This window comes from Schistocerca serialis, chromosome 3 (assembly GCF_023864345.2).
Source record: "Schistocerca serialis cubense isolate TAMUIC-IGC-003099 chromosome 3, iqSchSeri2.2, whole genome shotgun sequence".
In the NCBI taxonomy this organism is placed as follows: Eukaryota; Metazoa; Arthropoda; class Insecta; order Orthoptera; family Acrididae; genus Schistocerca; species Schistocerca serialis.
Window position 1 is genome coordinate 540,544,163 of NC_064640.1, and position 15,451 is coordinate 540,559,613.

Sequence of the window (15,451 nt, forward strand, 5' to 3'; positions counted from 1 at the left end):
CGCGCGACCGCTACGGTCGCAGGTTCGAATCCTGCCTCGGGAATGGATGTGTGTTATGTCCTTAGGTTAGTTAGGTTTAAGTAGTTCTAAGTTCTATGTGACTGATGACCTCAGATGTTAAGTCCCATAGCGCTCAGAGCCATTTGAACCATTTCGAAGCCGGAAAACCGATAACAGACATGTGACGAACCATTTACTGGTTGCAGCCGTCGACAAGTGCTGATTACCATTGTGAGTGAAACCGTCGGTTTGCCACTGTCCCTGGGCCTGTGGCTATTCTCCAGCCTGAAGATAATGGGCTGGGTTCCACTAATTCGCTTAGAGGGTGGTGGCCTGGCCCGACTGGGCGGTCTTCAAAGGCGTGTGTTTTTTCCACAGAATGGCTAGCGTTTCCTTGTACCTTTTGGGAAATGAAATTCTGAAAGTGTCGCCAGGCAGCAGAAATTTACAGATGTACTCGGTAAGCGTTAGCAGGAAATGGCCCATCGTCGTGACTGCTTTCTGCTGTGGAGGCTGATTGGCCGAAATGTCGGCATACGAAAATAATATCGTGGAGCTATTGGCAGCTCGCATTATCGAGGAAACGGTCGGTGGCCCTGGTAGAGTGCAGGAGGCGAGTTTGAGCCCTCTGGGACGGAAGAGTGTGGAGGCGTATTTCGGAAGTTTGTAGTCAGGAACCAATAAGGTTGTTTTCGTGTCTGGAACGTACAGGAAGAGTTCGAAAGTGCATTCCCTTGAGCTCGCGTGGGAAACGTCGTAATATATTGCTGGGTTTCGAGGTGGGTGTTGATGTTAGAGAGCGTACACGGGCTTTTCAGTAAGAGGCCAGGCTGTTTAGCACAGCGCGGGGCAACTGGATAGCTGGTTATTAGAAGAATAATAAATAGACTATTGCTCCAGTAGAAATTTGAAGTGTGGAGTTTATATCCTTACCATCTTTAACTCCAGACTGTGCTCCTGTGTTGTGTAAACAAGTGATGGGAGAAATCGTCTGGTGATTGATTCAAATGGTTCAAACGGCTCTGAGCACTATGGGACTTAACTTCTTTGGTCATCAGTCCCCTAGAACTTAGAACTACTTAAACCTAACCAACCTAAGGACATCACACACATCCATGCCCGAGGCAGGATTCGAACTTGCGATCGTAGCGGTCGCGCGGTTCCAGACTGTAGCGCCTAGAACCGCTCGACCACTCCGGCCGGCGGTGACTGATTGCGGTGTTTGATGTGCAATCCAGTGGTCGGACTTTGGGAGCTTTCGAAGGCAATCAGATGGCTTCAGGACAGTGAATAGAGGTAAAGCGAAGTGACTGTTTTAGCCCTGTCTTGAAGGTCTAAGCGAGGCTGGCGAACCTGATTTGGTTTTATAGTTAATCTGACGGTCGAGGAGGAGCGTTTCAGGCAAACTGGCTTGTGTCTAGAATCCGAAGTTGTAATGCTGTAGGGCCGGCCGAAGTGGCCGTGCGGTTAAAGGCGCTGCAGTCTGGAACCGCAAGACCGCTACGGTCGCAGGTTCGAATCCTGCCTCGGGCATGGATGTTTGTGATGTCCTTAGGTTAGTTAGGTTTAACTAGTTCTAAGTTCTAGGGGACTAATGACCTCAGCAGTTGAGTCCCATAGTGCTCAGAGCCATTTGAACCATTTTTTGTAATGCTGTATACGAAACAAAATCACCTAGTCACTTAGCAAGACCTCGAATCAAATCCCTCAAATTAGTCTCGAAGGATCCCTAAATGATCCTGCTCAGTAGTTTTGTTCTTCTTCCCTCACTCTCGTACCTCAGGGTTCTGAATCTCCCGTTGTATCATCTTGTACTTGCTGGTCTCAATCTGAAACGTCCCTTTCATTGATAGATGCTGAATAACTCCACTTTACCAGTCTTGTTACAGGGCCCAACCTTTTCGATACAACTTTGAAAAATATGGGACTGCGATCAGTGCAGAGTACACGAACTCGGCAGCATTCCCACATCCGTGTCGGGTCACGGCAAAAGCTACTGTCAAGATCGCGAGCTGCTCATACCCATGATTGTCTTGAGAAATGCCCGTGAATGGGTCCAGGCGTCCGTTGTCTGCTTTCATGAGTCGCCAAGAATGCCGCAGCCTAACAACATGTTTGTAGCTGCCAAATGAGGATACCTGCCTTTTTTAACCCCTTAATACTCGTATAAATTTCTAAATGGAAGAAAAAATCGCTCTAGAAGTACGTGAAACTCTTAGCAGATGGCAACACAAGTCAAAAGCGTTGGTAGCTTATGTAGAATCTGCGCCTACCGGCACTGGCGCTAAAAAACAGTAATACGAGGTGCACATTAGATGATACAATATGAGATGTGGGATATGGGATACGGCACATTGCAGTAAAAGACGCGCGACGCGACGCTTATCGGCGCGACACTCGCGTTCCCACTAGGATGATGCGATATGCCATACAGTAGGCGATCCGACTCGCCATACAAGCAACAAGACAGTGCGAATCACGTTTCTGTTTCAGTTTCAGTTGCAATTATGAGCTCTTTTGAAGAGGGGGTTAATGTAGCTTATCATTATTTAAAGCTCAAAAAACTGAAAAAGAAAAGAAAGTACTGAGTGCACCCGTCCAATGCTATAAAATATCAAACATAGTTCGACTGTGATTTATAGTGAGGTTTTTCAACAAGAAAATACCATAAAGTTTAGAGAATGAGTCCAGACAGTTTCCACTCTCTGGAGTAACTAGCATTAGCTACCCTGATAAAGCAGGACATATACCTTCGACTTGCTATTTCTCATGCTGAAGAACTATTCACTACAACAAGATGATTTGATGAAAGTGTGTGCCAGCCTTAAAAAGTTTAATTTATGTAAAACCAACGACTATCGTACTTTATTCAATGTGGTACATGCATACTGCAAATAATGGTTACAAATCAATTAACGTAGGATTTCGCGAAGCAGTATATGATTCAGCTTGAGGAGTATTCAGAACAAACGTTGCCGGCTTTGAAATGAGATACCGGTCGGTGGTGAACGCTGAGTAAGAGTAGACAATATAGTTAAAGAAGTGGAAGAAGCCCATGATGGTAAGGAAAATCGCGACACATTCTAATCGGGTACGTCCAGTTGCTCACTCAGTAACACAAGTTTAACTTTCAGTTCTCTTTTACACCTGTCACAAAGTTTCTTGAAATCAAGGGCCATAGAGTGAGAAAACATCCAGTCAGCATCATCAGCTGATGCCTCCCGGTGTCTTCTCACTTCAGTAAGTTTTTCATTTGCGGCTTCAGCTTGTGTCAGCGGCAAACGACGGCACGCGGCCTTAGCATCGAGCGGGCGCGTCGTAACCCGTCGCGGCCAAACGTCAAAATGTATCACGTATTTACTCGAGCCTGGAAAGAGGTACGGCTCTGATTCCGCTGCTGAAAGCAATTTAGACATGTTAACTATTTTTCTTATGCAGCAATACATGTCCTAAAACACACCAATAGTATGCTGCCTAGTGATTATTTAATTAATTGCAAACTTTTCGAAATACGCAGTGTTTTACTTTACTTCGAAGTATCTTAATAACTAAAAGAAATAGCGAAAAGAAGCATAGTTCAATATCAATCTGTGATGAGACTATAAGATGTGAAAAAATCCATTTTTTTACAGAACAGTTCTTTCAAAATCGAATGAGAAAAGTTGCATGACAGAGAAGATGCGCGAAACCCAAAACCGTGTTTTTATTATTTTTTTACGAGAAAAGTAATAGTGTCACCGAGAAATTAACTATAGAGACGGAAGTACCTTTCCTTCATCTACATAAAACTATTTTTTTTTTTTAGGTTCATCGGGTGACTTGAAATTTCTCACCTTGTGTATCGTACAATACGACTTACGTGGAGTGACCAGCTGACCGTGTTGCACTGGGCAATACGACAGAGGTAGATGTCGGTGTCATGTAGCTGTCGTCTCAGTCTCAACTAGTAAGCGGCTTTCGATGTTTCCACGCGCTTCATCGCTGCGGGTTACATTTGCGTCGTACCGGGACTCGCATCGCGAATCGCCTCGGTCTGATTCATGTCTAAACCTTCCATTTATTAGCGTCGCATTGGTATTATGCGAATTCACGACACTCGACATTAAGGGTTTCAAAAAAATGTTTCAAATGGCTCTGAGCACTATGGGACTTAACTTCTGAGGTCAGCAGTCCCCTAGAACTTAGAACTACTTAAACCTAACTAACCTAAGGACATCACACACATCCATGCCCGAGGCAGGATTCGAACCTGCGCCGTAGCGGTCGCGCGGTTCCAGGCTGTAGCGCCTAGAACCGCTCGGCCACTCCGGCCGGCATTAAGGGTTTAGATACAACTATATATGGTTTTCTGTGACATTGGAAACAGTCTTCGTACAGGACTTAAACGATATAACAAGGTCGAAACTGATTAAATAGTAACAATAACAGCCAACCAAACCTCTGTCTCGCCATCAGGTGAAGAGGTCCCACAAACGTCTGCTCTCCAGTATCAAATCTCAGCAAACATGTAATCCAGACACTTTTTGTGTAGCTGTTATTATGACTATTGTATCAAGTACTCAATATGATGACCTTGAGCACTGACACTCTAAGACGTAGAAGGGAGAAAAAAAAGAAAACGACGCACTACGAATGAATTGTCCGTATGGGACAGAAAACAGTGGATGTGATGTACACGTACCGACAAACAAATAATTAAACTTTCAGAAATAATGGATGACTTATTACAGTCCAATTGACGCTTTAGGTCATCAAAATCCCTATCCATAATGTTCGAAACGTTCTCAGCTGGCCAAGGTAGGGTTTGGTAAGCAGTAAGACAGTCCCAGGAGCTTTTTAATTCTTTTTCTCATTGTTATTTTACGTCGTTTCTTCAGATTGTTCAACTATTTACCGAAGAATTTAAATACATTCAAGCTTTCGAATCAAATATAAAACAATTATATTGTAAATGACGTACAAAAAGGTTAGAATATAAAATATTATTCTTATTATGTATATGACGCTAACAGACGTTACCCTAGCTCACCGCTGGAATCACAAGCGTCGTGTCAGCTATTAGACGATAATGGATTTCTCACCAGTGAGTGTCGCGACTTTATGTAAAATACTGTGCTTCTTTTGACAGTTCGCAAGGATTCGTGGTGCTGTGAATATAGTCGCGCCAAAATCAAACATGGCAACCCAACAAAAAGTGACTGATAATCTCGAAACGTTTGATGAGGATTTCAAAGCAAACTTCACCAGTGCTCTTTCCTAAGCTTTTTCACTTTATAAAGAAAAAGGGATGATCACTGACAATCCTCCTATGTCCTTCAGTCCTACAGTAATATCCGCGGGTGAAGCAATTGCAGAGACAGTTATCGATGTTATAGATACACATTTCATAGAGCACGACGAAGATCTGATACCATGCACAGAGCCTGATGAAGAAAATATTTATGAATAGATACGTGGAACATCTCATTTTCTCTCTCTCTCTCTTTTTCTTTCTCTCTCTCTCTCTCGCTCTCTCACACACACATTTATGATATGCAGTCTCTTTTTATCTGTTACAGGTTACTTCTTCAAGTACAGATGAGGATTATACTCCTGAAGATTTCTCCACGAGTTCCACAGGTACATCAGCAACATTGGCTGGCAAGAAGAAGGTCCTGGAATTTGCTGACGTTCATCCGAAATGGAAATTTACAACATTGCAGTCTAGATTTCCAATCCTGAAAAAAAGGGATTATCTTAAAATTTGGAGGAAAAAAGTACACCAAGGTGGCAGCAGACTTGAAAAGTTGTCCTTAACTGACTCGGAAACATGGGTAAAATTTCAAGATGCACGACGCTGCTATGAACAGGTGACACAGTAAACGACAGCGTCGTCTGCAAACAGTCTAAAGTGCTGCATCTTACGTTTTCCCTACCTTTTTTTTAATCCACAAATGAAAGATCAGTATTTAAGGGCATGTTAATCTGCAAATAAGGAGAGAAAAGATGAAGTTGTCACTAGTCGTGAGATTCATTTGAAAACGGCAGTGGTCTTGTCGGAAGTAGTATGCCGTTGCCTTCTTCTGATCTTCGAAATGACTTACCGAGATATTTATAGGCGGACTTTCAGTTTAGCGTGGCCTCTGTAGTAGGGTGCAGTTTTCGGAACTTTTTACATCTACGAACATTGCTGCAGGTGAAAGTAGTGAAAACTGACTGGTAAAAATGCTAGAACTGGCCGCGTTTAGAAACCTAGACCTTTGGATCCACATTCTCGAATTTTACCACTGGGAAACCGAGCCGACAGCCTCTAGACTAATCTGTGGTAATGTTTACTTATTGGGCGCCAGAAGTTTAGCGATTCAGCGCTTCAGACTTGCAGAGGTTTAAATACTGAACTTTTTCCCCGTTTTACAGTAAAAAAAAAAGAAGAGAAATGTAGAGAGCAACATCGTGATTATCATAATAAAAAACCATGAAGGGACCGATAGTATAAATACATATCTTTATGAGAAATAATCATGGCCAATGACCGTACCACAGTGGTAACACCGGCTCCCATCACATCACTGAAACTAACCCATGTCGGGCTTAGCTAGCAGTTGGATGGGTCACCGTCTGGGTCTACTGAGTGCTGTTGGCAAGCAGAACTATAGACCTATATCTCTAACGTCGATCAGTTGTAGAATTTGGAACACGTATTGTGTTCGAGTGTAATGACTTTTCTGGAGACAAGAAATCTACTCTGTAGGAATCAGCATGGGTTTCGAAATAGACGGTCATGTGAAACCCAGCTCGCGCTATTCGTCCACGAGACTCAGAGGGCCATAGACACGGATTCACAGGTAGATGCCGTGTTTCTTGACTTCCGCATGGCGTTCGATACAGTTCCCCACAGTCGTTTAATGAACAAAGTAAGAGCATATGGACTATCAGACCAATTGTGTGATTGGATTGAGGAGTTCCTAGATAACAGGACGCAGCATGTCATTGTCAATGGAGAGAAGTCTTCCGAAGTAAGAGTGATTTCAGGTGTGCCGCAGGGGAGTGTCATAGGACCGTTGCCATTCACAATATACATAAACGACCTTGTGGATGACATCGGAAGTTCACTGAGGCTTTTTGCGGATGATGCTGTGGTGTATCGAGAGGTTGTAACAATGGAAAATTGTACTGAAATGCAGGAGGATCTGCAGCGAATTGACGCATGGTGCAGGGAATGGCAATTGAATCTCAACGTAGACAAGTGTAATGTGCTGCGAATACACAGAAAGATAGATCCTTTATCATTTAGCTACAAAATAGCAGGTCAGAAACTGGAAGCAGTTAATACCATAAATTATCTGGGAGTACGCATTAGGAGTTATTAAAATGGAATGATCATATAATGCTGATCGTCGGTAAAGCAGATGCCAGACTGAGATTCATTGGAAGAATCCTAAGGAAATGCAATCCGAAAACAAAGGAAGTAGGTTACAGTACGCTTGTTCGCCCAATGCTTGAATACTGCTCAGCAGTGTGGGATCCGTACCAGATAGGGTTGATAGAAGATATAGAGAAGATCCAACGGAGAGCAGCGCGCTTCGTTACAGGATCATTTAGTAATCGCGAAAGCGTTACGGAGATGATAGATAAACTCCAGTGGAAGACTCTGCAGGAGAGACGCTCAGTAGCTCGGTACGGGCTTTTGTCAAAGTTTCGAGAACATACCTTCACCGAAGAGTCAAGCAGTATATTGCTCCCTCCTACGAATATCTCGCGAAGAGACCATGAGGATAAAATCAGAGAGATTAGAGCCCACACAGAGGCATACCGACAATCCTTCTTTCCACGAACAATACGAGACTGGAATAGAAGGGAGAACCGATGGAGGTACTCAGGGTACCCTCCGCCACACACCGTCAGGTGGCTTGCGGAGTATGGATGTAGATGTAGATGTAGATGTGAGGCCAATTGATGAGCTACTTGACTGAGCAGTAGCGAAACTGGCCACGGAAACTGAGAACGGCCGGGAGAGCGGTGTGCTGACCACCTGCCCTTCCGTATCCGCGTCTGGTGACGCCCAAGGTCTGAGGATGACACGGCGACAGGGCGGTACCATTGGCCCTTCAAGGCATGTTCGGACGGTGTTTGTTTTTTATGAGGAATAATCTTATAAATCAATCATTATCTGTCGAAGAGTGTGTTCAACAACATTTTTTACGGTTCATTCTTTCACCTTTTGCGGTTTTAGTCAAGACGATGGCTGTCACGCTTAGGATAAAACATCGTCTTGTTGTGTGAGTACCTGTCAGGCATGTTGTTGTTGTGGTCTTCCGTCCGAAGACAGGTTTGATGAAGGTCTCCATACTACTCTATCCTGTACAAGCCTCTTCATCTCCAAATAAGTACTGCAACGTACATCCTTCTGAATCTGCTTACCGTATTCAACTCTCGGTCTCCCTCTCTAATTTTCATCCCCCCCTCCCCCTCCTCCCCGCCCCCACACTTCCCCTTGAGGTCTCAGAATGTATCCTCTCAACCGAGCCCCTCGTCTCTAGTCAGACTGTGCCACAAATTCCCATTTCTATTCAGTACCCTCTCATAGTTACGTGATCTACCCACTTAATCTTCAAAGTTCTTCTGTAACGGCACGTTTTAAAAGTTTCTGTTCCCTTTTTGTCAAAACTGTTTATCGTCCATGTTTCACTTCCATTCATGGCTACAGTCCACACAATTACTTTCATAAAGACATCCTAACATTTAAATCTATATTCGATGTTAACAAATTTCTCTTGCTCAGAAACACTTTTCTTGCCGGTGCCAGCCAACTTTTATATCCTCTCTACTTCTACCATCATCAGTTATTTTGCTGCCCAAATAACAAAACATATCCACTGCTTTAAGTGTCTTATTTCCTGCCGCGCGGGATTGGCCGAGCGGTCTTGGGCGCTGCAGTCAGGGACTGTGCGGCTGGTCCCGTCGGAGGTTCGAGTCCTCCCTCGGGCATGGGTGTGTGTGTTTGTCCTTAGGATAATTTAGATTAAGTAGTGTGCAAGGTTAGGGACTGATGACCTTAGCAGTTAAGTCCCATAAGATTTCACACACATTTGAACATTTCTTATCTCCTAATCTAATTCCCTCAGCATCACCTGATTTAACTCGACTACATTCCGTTATCCTTGTTTTCCTTATGTTAATGTTCGTCTTATATCCCCCTTTCAAGACATTGTTCATTCTGTACAGCTTCTCTTTCAAGTCCTTTGCTGTCCAGAGATAATTACAATGTTAGCGGCAAAGCTCAGAGTTTTTGTTTCTTCTCTCTGGACTTCAACTCTCAATCCAAATTTTTCTTTTGTTTTCTTTCCTGCTTTCTCAACCTACAGATTGAATAATATCGGGGGAGGCTACAACTATGTCTCACTCCCTTCTCAACCACTGCTTCCCTTTCATGCCCCACGGCTCTTATAACTGCCGTCTGGTTTCTGTAAACAGCCTTTGGCTCAAATGGCTCTGAGCACTATGCGACTTAACTTCTGAGGTCATCAGTCCCCTAGAACTTAGAACTAATTAAACCTAACTAACTTAAGGACATCACACACATCCATGCTCGAGGCAGGATTCGAACCTGCGACCGTAGCGGTCGCTCGGTTCCAGACTGTAGCGCCTAGAACGCTCGGCCACTCCGGCCAGCAAACAGCCTTTCATTCTCTGTATTTTACGCTTGCTACTCTCAGTATTTGAAAGAGAGTATTCCAGTCAACACTGTTAAGAAATCTCTAAGTCTACAAATTCTATAAACTTAGGTTTGTCTTGCCTTAACGTATCTTGTAAGAAGAGTCATAGGGTCAGTATAGCCTCACGTGCTCGTACATTTCTTCGGTATCCAAATTGATCTTCACCGAGGTCGGCTTCTAACAGTTTTTCCATGTTTCTGTCTGGAATTCACACCCCCTAAGTAGTTGAAACCTCCCTTCCTCCCCCCCCCCCCCCCCCACCCCCCAAGGTCCTCGAACGCTCTTCAAGGAAACTAAAGAGATGTTTGAAATAGAAATTAAAGTTCAGGGAGAAGAAATAAAAGCTGTAAGGTTAAGTGATACTATCGCAATTCTGTCAGAGACGGCAAACGATTTAGAAGGTCAGTTAAACGTAATGGATAGTTCCTTGAGAAGAGATTATAAGATGAACATCAACAAAAGTGAAACTGGGGTAACGGTGTGCAGTCAAATTAAGTCAGATGATAATGGGAGAATTTGTGTAGGAAACGAGCCGTTGAAATGAGTAGATGAATTTTGATATTTGGGTAGTAAAATAACTGGTGACGACAGAAGCAAAAAGGATATAAAAAGAAGACCGGTAATAACAAGAAAGGTTTTCCTGAAAAGTGGAAGTACAATAACATCTGAAAGTATTTGTTTGGAGCGGTATCTCATATTGAAATGAAACGTCGACTTTAAACACTACAGACAAGAAGGGAACAGAAACTTCGGATATGTGATGTAAGAGCAGAACGTTATAGATCGGCTCGGTAAACTCGATATTCAGTGAAAAGGTGTTGAGTACAATCGGAGAGAAAAGATCTATGTGGCACAACGTAGCTATAAGAAGGGACAAGAAATCCATACATAGTACTCTTTCTATCTCTATCTGAAGTGCGCGTGCGTACACACACACACACACACACACACACACACACACACACTCACAGATACCAAGAAAATAGGAGTGAATGGGTTACTTTTCAGAATATACTTCGTTAAAGTGGCAAAATGACCAAACAGGAAGAGACATGAAGTGAACACACAGTAGTTACGATTTTAAATCATAGTTCTCGGTAAAATATCATAGTTAACGACTGAAGAATGGTAATAGTGTTCCACAGATTTCGTGTTTGTTTTGAATACAGTCAGAGAGAGTCCCTTTAGTCAGCCATAGTGCCAGTAGCGTCGGTGTCGTCGTAACTGCCGTCTGTGTCACGTCCGCTGTGCAGCGAGCTACCTTAATTTAAGTATTAACTGTATTTTTCTTACTTGTCACTTCTTATTCCGTGTGTTTTTGCTTTTAGGAAGCTTTAATTGTCGAGTGCTAGTAATAGTGTTCCACAGATCTCGTGTTTGTTTTGAATACAGTCAGAGAGAGTCCCTTTAGTCAGCCATAGTGCCAGTAGTGTCAGTGTCGTCGTAACTGCCGTCTGTGTCACGTCTGCTGTGCAGGGAGTCCCCTTAATTTAAGTATTAACTGTTTTTTTTTCTTACTTGTCACTTCTTCTTCCTTGTGTTTTTCTTTTTAGGAAGCTTTAATTGTCGAGTGCTAGTAAGAGTGTTCCATAGATTTCGTGTTTGTTTTGCATAGAGTCAGAGAGGATCCCTTTAGTCAGCCACAGTGCCAGTAGTGCTAGTGTTTGTTTTGAATACAGTCCAGAGGCAGATAGTACTATTTTCATTGTTTTCTACCAGAAGTGTCTAATAACCACAGTTTAGTCAACGATCAGCTGCCTTTAGTGAATTAGCACCCTAGTTAAAAGTTGATTAACCCTCTACAGTAAATTGATTTCTTAGGATGGATAGGATGTATGACTGCTGTGTACGGACGCAGGAGGAGCTGGCCACTGTTCGCGAACAGCTGAACATGTTGATGGCCGCGGTCAGCTGTCTTCAGGCTGCTGCCTCGGAGTGAAGTGGCAGTGGGGAGTCTGGTGCGTCGCATGGTACACCCCCGGTGTTACATGCTTCACCCACTGTCGCTGCTGTCGAGACATCTTCGCGGGTACCGGGCGCGGTTGGACCACCCTCTCCCCAAGGGGAGTGGCGTGTTCAGAGGCGTTCGCGGCGCACGAGGCGGAGGGCCGTGTGGCATCGCCCGCTCTGCCTGTGAGTGGACATGTCGCCGCTCCTTCAGCAAGGTCCGAGCAGGCACACGGGGGGGGGGAGTGGTTTATTACTGATTGGGAGCTCCAACGTTAGGAGGGTGGAGCCGCTTAGGGAAATAGCGGAAAGGTCGCGGAAGGAGGCCAGTGTTCACTCTGTCTGCTTGCCGGGGGGTCTCATCCGAGATGTGGAGAAGGCCCTGCCGGCGGTGATAGAGAGCACTGGGTGCACCCGACTGCAAATTGTTGCTCATGTCGGCACCAATGACTCCTGCCGTCTGTGTTCAGAGGTCATCCTCAGTTCATACAGACGGTTGGCGGAGTTGGTGAAGGCGGAAAGCCTCGCTCGCAGGGTGGAATCTGAGCTAACTATTTGCAGTATCGCTCCCAGAACCGATCGCGGTCCTCTGGTTTGGAGCCGAGTGGAAGGCTTAAACCAGAGGCTCAGACGATTCTGCGGAGATCTGAGGTGCAAATTTCTCTACCTCCACTATCGGGTGGAGAAATGTAGGGTCCCCATGAATAGGTCAGGCGTGCACTACACACAGGAAGCGGCTACAAGGGTAGTGGAGTACGTGTGGAGTGCACATGTGGGTTTTTTTAGGTTAGAGAATTCCCTCCCTAGGCCCGACAAGAAGCCTCCTGAGATGCGACAAGGTAGTAGTAGACAAAACGCAACAGGGAATAACAATATTAATGTGGTAATAGTAAACTGCAGGAGCGTGTATAGAAAGGTCCCAGAACGGCTCTCATTAATAAACGGTCACAGTGCCCACATAGTACTAGGGACAGAAAGTTGGCTGAAATCAGATGTAAACAGTAATGAAATTCTAAACTCAGATTGGAATGTATACCGCAGAGACAGGCTGGACAGTGAATGGGGAGGCGTGTTTATAGCAATAAGAAGTGCAATAGTATCGAAGGAAATTGACGGAGATCCGAAATGTGAAATAATTTGGGTGAAGGTCACGGTTAAAGCAGGTTCAGACATGGTAATTAGATGTCTCTGCAGGCCCTCTGGCTCAGCAGCTGTTGTGGCTGAGCACCTGAAGGATAATTTGGAAAATATTTCGAGTAGATTTCCCCACCATGTTATAGTTCTGGGTGGAGATTTTTATTTTCCAGATATAGACTGGGAGACTCAAACGTTCATAACGGGTGGCAGGGACAAAGAATCCAGTGAACTTTGAGCAGTTAAACAGAGAACCGACTCGTGGTGATAACATATTAGACCTTCTGGTGACAAACAGACCCGAACTATTTGAAACAATTAACGCAGAACTGGGAATCAGCGATCATAAAGCGGTTACTGCATCGATGATTTCAGCCGTAAATAGAAATATTAAAAAAGGTAGGAAGATTTTTCTGTTTAGCAAAAGTGGCAAAAAGCAGATTTCAGAGTACCTGGCGGCTCAACACAAAAGTTTTGTCTCAAGTACAGATAGTGTTGAGAATCAGTGGACAAAGTTCAAAAGCATCGTGCAATATGCGTTAGATGAGTATGTGCCATGCAAGGTCGTAAGAGATGGTAAAGAGCCACCATGGTACAAAACCGAGTTACGCGAAGCGAAATGTAGTGTGAGGAGGGCAATGCGAGAGGCGTTCAATGAATTCGAGAGTAAAGTTCTATGTACTGACTTGGCAGAAAATCCTAAGAAATTTTGGTCTTACGTCAAAGCGGTATGTGGATCAAAACAAAATGTCCAGGCACTCTGTGCAGAACTATAGACCTATGTATCTAACGGGTATCAGTTGTAGAATTTTTGAACACGTATTTTGTTCGAGTATAATGACTTTTCTGGAGACTAGAAATCTATTCTGTAGGAATCAGCATGGGTTTCGAAAAAGACGATCGTGTGAAACCCAGCTAGCGCTATTCGTCCACGAGACTCAGAGGGCCATAGATACGGTTTCCCAGGTAGATGCCGTGTTTCTTGACTTCCGTAAGGCGTTCGATACAGTTCCCCACAGTCGTTTAATGAACAAAGTAAGAGCATATGGACTATCAGACCAATTGTGTGATTGAATTGAAGAGTTCCTAGATAACAGAACGCAGCATGTCATTCTCAATGGAGAGAAGTCTTCCGAAGTAAGAGTGATTTTGGGTGTGCCGCAGGGGAGTGTCGTAGGACCGTTGCTATTCGCAATATACATAAATGACCTTGTGGATGACATCGGAAGTTCACTCAAGCTTTTTGCGGATGATGCTGTGGTATATCGAGAGGTTGTAACAATGGAAAACATAACTGAAATGCAGGAGGATCTGCAGCGAATTGACGCATGGTGCAGGAATGGCAATTGAATCTCAGTTTAGACAAGTGTAATGTGCTGCGAATACATAGAAAGAAGGATTCCTTATCATTTAGCTACAATATAGCAGGTCAGCAACTGGAAGCAGTAAATTCCATACATTATAATTATCTGCGAGTACACATTAGGAGTGATTTAAAATGGAATGATCATATAAAGTTGATCGTTGGTAAAGCAGATGCCAGACTGAGATTCATTGGAAGAATTCTAAGGAAATACAATCCGAAAACAAAGGGAGTAGGTTACAGTACGCTTGTTCGCCCAATGCTTGAATACTGCTCAGCAGTGTGGGATCCGTACCAGATAGGATTGATAGAAGAGATAGAGAAGATTCAACGGAGAGCAGCACGCTTCGTTACAGGATCATTTAGTAATAGCGAAAGCGTTACGGAGATGATAGATAAACAAGCTCCAGTGGAAGACTCTGCAGGAGAGACGCTCAGTAGCTCGGTACGGGCTTTTGTTGAAGTTTCGAGCTCATACCTTCACCGAGGAGTCAAGCAGTATATTGCTCCCTCCTACGTATATCTCGCGAAGAGACCACGAGGATAAAATCAGAGAGATTAGAGCGCACACAGAGGCATACCGACAATACTTCTTTCCACGAACAATACGAGACTGGAATAGAAGGGAGAACCGATAGAGGTACTCAAGGTACCCTCCGCCACACACCGTCAGGTGGCTTGCGGAGTATGGATGTAGATGTAGATGTAGAAGAATAATAGTGTTCCACAGCGGTTAGCGCAAATCGTGAAGAAAAAGTTCGTAACCCTCCCGCTGGAGGTTCGAGTCCTCCCTCGGGCATGGGTGTGTGTGCTGACTTTTGCGTAAGTTAATTTAAGTTAGTTTACGTAGTGTGTATGTCTAGGGACCGCTGACCTTAGAAGTTTGGTCCCTTAGAAATTCACACACATTTGAACATTTAATTCGTAACGTGAAAAAGTGCTTTGTTTCGTAAGTGAAGTTATAGTGCGACCTCTATCCCATGTGACCAGACAAGAGAAAACGCAGATGCCAGCCAAAAACTCACATAACTGTAAGTAATCACTTATTTGCATAAAAAACGTGAACTGATTTGTAATCTACAAATACTGCATATCAAAAGAAAACTGTATTATTCTAGATTCTACTCAAGATACTTTAAAATAAAATGCGAAACGCGTCTGGAGCAAATAAAATAACTGCAGTACGAAAAAGGCATTTTTTGTTTACAAATCGAGTAAGATAGGATAGTTTGGTACGACCGATCCTAAGGCATCAAGGAACAATTTAGTAATGTGAAATTTAAAAATTATAGAGAGACCATTGCTTGACTAC